Here is a 4,295-nt window from a genome sequence, read left to right as displayed (position 1 = left end):
TTTGTAGAGGTAGTGACAGGTGGTTTTCCTGTATTTTGTTTTGTATATAAATGTGTGTTCTGAGAGTCATAAGTGGGGGGTGCTTGTGCATGGCTCCTTGTACAAGAAAGTAACTTTATTTGAACATCTGATTGCTAGTCAACTATCTCCAGGAAAAGATGATGAAGGCTTGTTTTTGAGGTGTGGCTCACACACGTCTCTCTAGCAATTATACTGCTAGTGACAGAGACGTATGACATTTGCATTTGGTTGTTAGCGCAGGCAGTTTGGCACACACTTGATACGACCAGGCTGTGATGATTGGCGCAGGGGTACGGACCTCAGCTGAGTCATGGGAGCTGAATGTATGTGTTTCTCCTTTGTCCTGCGTGTGGCAGGCTGATGGGGAGCACTTACATGAGACTGTTGCCTCAATCTGAGCCTGCACTTCATAACAGAATTCTAAGACAGACTGAACCCCTGCCGTACTTTAAGAGAGGGAGACAGCATGGTTCTGTTCTATGCCTCTTTTCCAGCTGTGCACAGGATGGATTCCCTCCTTAGAAGGACAGGGGTGATCCCTTTTCCAAAATGCTTGAGACCAGAAGTGTATGGGGTTTTCGATTTTGGAGCATTTTTGGATTAGGAATATTCAACCTATACCAGCAAATCTCGACATTGGCAGCATATCAGATTTACCTGTGAAAATTGCAGTGTAGATTCGTTTGGGGAGTTTAAGCACCTGCGGTGATTCTCATGTACACACAGGGCTGGGAGCTAGTAGAGCCCACAGATGTGTGTCTTTGGGAGCTTACAGTATAGTTAAGAAAAGGGCATTTAGTCTCTGATTTCAGAGGGAAGACAGCTATAGTATCTGATTGCCTTGTTTTTCTAATAGTATTCATAATCTTCTTCCTTTCTTGAGCAGGAAAATGTTGGGGCTTTTCAGGAAGCATAATAAGATTCCTAGGTAAGTTGAAATCAGCCAGCTCTCTTTGGGTACAGCCTGGAAGTAGCCACATTTGGAATTTCTTCACCAGCCTTAGCCACTACATTTCGGCACTCTGCTGTTAGGCAAGCATACCATCAACTCCCTACTATCCAGGGCATCCTGAGGCAAGCAGTTTTTTATCTGTGCTCATGGATCATCATCCATTGGGGCTACATTGAATAGATCATCATGAAGTCATATTGAATGAATGTTGATAATCCCTTTGGCCCTGTAGACTTTGTAACCTCACTGGAAACAAATAAAAATAAATGTTAGACTTCATCTAATTTTGTCTCCAGAAATACTGTTGGGAATTCTATTACTGAACTTACACTGGATCTTGCCTATAAATATTTTACTGAAGGGGTTGGAGAAAGTTCACACCTTGCCTTTCTTTTACAGAAGCGAGTTGCTGAATGAGCTTATGGACAGTGCAAAAGTGTCTAACAGCCCTTCCCAGGCCATTGAAGTAGTAAAGCTGGCAAGTGCCTTCAGCTTACCTATTTGTGAGGGCCTCACCCAGAGAGTAATGAGTGATTTTGCAATCAACCAGGAACAAAAGTAAGTGGGCACCATGAAGCAAAGTTTGTAAAATGGAGACCTTTCGTCCATCTGCCCATTCAAAATGTTCATAGCTTTCTATCCCTTCTATTTCCTTGCAAAAAGTCAGAATGTAGTAATTTAATGACTATTTCATTTGTCATGCAAGTCAGGAAAGCCTATAGATTTGACTGTTAGAACATTTTTGTTTCTAATATAGTCTGATGCAGCTGCAGGGTCCCTTTTTCTGATTTCAAAACTGACAGGCTATAGGTGAGTGTCAGAGACACCGAGAACCCCAGCACCCAGTTGAATTGCAGTGTAATCCTCCATTTTCTTTTCTTAACAGGGAAGCCCTAGGTAACCTAACTGCATTGACCAGTGACAGTGATACTGACAGCAGCAGTGACAGCGACAGTGACACCAGTGAAGGCAAATGAAGGTGGAGATTCAGGAGCAGCAATTGCCTCACCATAGCTGCTGGAATCACACCTGAGAACTGAGATATACGAATATTTAACATTGTTACAAAGAAGACAAGATATAGATTTGGTGAATTTGTTACTGTGAGGTACAGTCAGTACACAGCTGACTTATGTAGATTTAAGCTGCTAATTTGCTACTTAATAACGATCTATTAATGCACCATTAAAGGCTTAGCATTTAAGTAGCAACATTGCAGTTTTCAGATACGTGGTGAGGTCCATGGCTCTTGTCATCAGGATAAGCCTGCACACCTACAGTGTCGGTGAGCTGACCTCACGATGCTGTCATCGTGCGATTGCCCTCTCCTGCTGCTGGACTTCTGCCTTTGTTGGCCTGATGTGCTGCTGTGATGCTGGTCCTTCATCTTAGAAAGGTGTTCATGCAGTTCTATCACAGTTGGGGTTGGGTCAGTAGTTTCCCAATTTCAGGATATTTTGATGTCAGAAATAATGCATCTTAGGAATGACTAAACAAGATAATGGCAGTTTAGGCTGCACAACTGGTAAAAATGACTGTAAATAAATGTTGTAATTAGTGTACACATTTGCATTTCTGTTAATATAGCCGCTGCCATAGTTTTCTAACTTGAACAGCCATGAATGTTTCATGTCTCCCTTTTTTTTTGTCTATAGCTGGTACCTATTTTAGTGGTTGAAATGAGAGCTAGTGATGACAGAAGGATGTGGAATGTCTTCTTGACATCGCGTATTGCTGGTAATCAAGTTGGTAATGACTACTTCTAGTAGCTCTTACCACTATGACTTAAATGGTCCTGGAAGGCAGTAAGTGGAGGTTTGCAGCATTCCTGCCTTCATGAGGGCTTCTACCACTGACCACTTTGAACATACCTGGCTCCCAGATTTACTTAGGTACCCCATGAGTTGTCCACATGAGCAGCTTCATTTTTACCTTGCCAGAGTTGACAATTATGGCATGCTCTAGTCTACTTATACTTGTGTTCCCATCTGTCTGCCATCCTCTGAAGGCCAGGACCCAGTCATACATCCTTAGGAACCAAAGTATGGTTTGTGTTTTCTCTTGGAATGTCAGGTCTTAAGGCATTTAATTGAGGGAAAAAAAAAAAAAAAGCCGATATAGTAGCTAGCTACTTAAGCATCCATGGTTATTGCTCCATATCAAAGCAGATTTGCAGGACAGAGAGAGTAAATTAGGCTTCAGTCTTGGTTTACAGCTTCCAAGGAGAGCCTGGCCACCTGAAAGGTTAACTCGGTCCCTTCCTGTCTCTAGTTCATCAGCACCTGCAGATGCCTGACTCTTGTTAGCCTTACTATTCAATACAGTCCTTAGATTCATGGTATGCCTCTTCCTATCCGGGCACCAATTCTGAATCACCGTGTTGCTCTGCAGCTAGAGTTGATAGGAGAAAATCCATCTGGGTAGATGGCCCATGAATTTGTAGTAGACTTTCAAAATGAGTGATTTGTTAGCTTGGTACTTTTAAGTTTGTAGTACAGATCCTCCCAACCCATACTCTGAGCAATTAACTGCCTTGAACATAGAGAAAAATTAAGGCCTCACAGGATGAGTCTGCATTCTCTGTAAATGCTTATTTTATCATAGTCTTTAGCCTCTACTATCAGTAAAATGTTCTTTTTGGCTGGGTGTGGTGACTCACACCTGTAATCTCAGCACTTTGGGAGGCAGAGGCGGGAGGATCACTTAGGTCCAGGAGTTCGAGACCAGCCTGGGCAACATAGTGAGACACCGGATCTACAAAAAAATAAAAAGCCAGACCAGTGGTATGCATCTGTGTCCCAGCTAATCGGGAGGGTGACATGGGAGGATTGTTTGAGCCTAGGAGAGGGAGATTGCAGTGAGCCGTGATTTCACCACTGCACTCCAGCCTGGGCAACAGAGCAAGACCCTGTCTCGGAGAAACCAGAATTTCGGAAGAGCAAATGGGGCTGAGTGCGGTGGCTTATGCCTGTAATCCCAGCACTTTGGGTGCCAACATGGATTACCTGAGCCCGGGAGTTTTGAGACCAGCCTGGGTAACAGTGAGACCCCCCTCCCTACAAAGAAGATTTTAATAATTATTTGGGCGTAGTGGTGCATGCCTGTAATCCCAGCTACTCTGGAGACAGATGGGGGGATTGCTTGATCCTGGGAAGCTGAGGCTGCAGTAGCCATGATTGCACCACTGCATTCCAGCCTGGTTGACAGAGCGACCCTTGTCTCCAAGAAAAAAAGAAGCAAATGGGATTAAGGACTCTCATGGAATGGGAAGGGGAAAGGGAATCTTACTATATGTGGAATAAACTTGCTCAGTGTTGCCACA

At 43.6% G+C, this 4,295-nt stretch overlaps 1 non-coding gene across 1 annotated transcript; it reads left to right on the top strand.

Annotated features, from left to right (window-relative positions):
• The first annotated feature begins 287 nt into the window (after positions 1-287).
• On the top strand, positions 288-424 carry LOC116464156 (small nucleolar RNA SNORD94). Its single transcript, XR_004246869.1, has one exon. It is a non-coding gene; the product is annotated as a small nucleolar RNA SNORD94 (small nucleolar RNA).
• Positions 425-4,295: the final 3,871 nt, after the last annotated feature.

This window comes from Hylobates moloch, unplaced genomic scaffold (genome assembly GCF_009828535.3).
Source record: "Hylobates moloch isolate HMO894 unplaced genomic scaffold, HMol_V3 SCAFFOLD_229, whole genome shotgun sequence".
NCBI classification, from domain to species: domain Eukaryota; kingdom Metazoa; phylum Chordata; class Mammalia; order Primates; family Hylobatidae; genus Hylobates; species Hylobates moloch.
The sequence above is the reverse complement of the archived record's forward strand: the minus strand, read 5'-3'. Positions and strand labels throughout refer to the sequence as shown.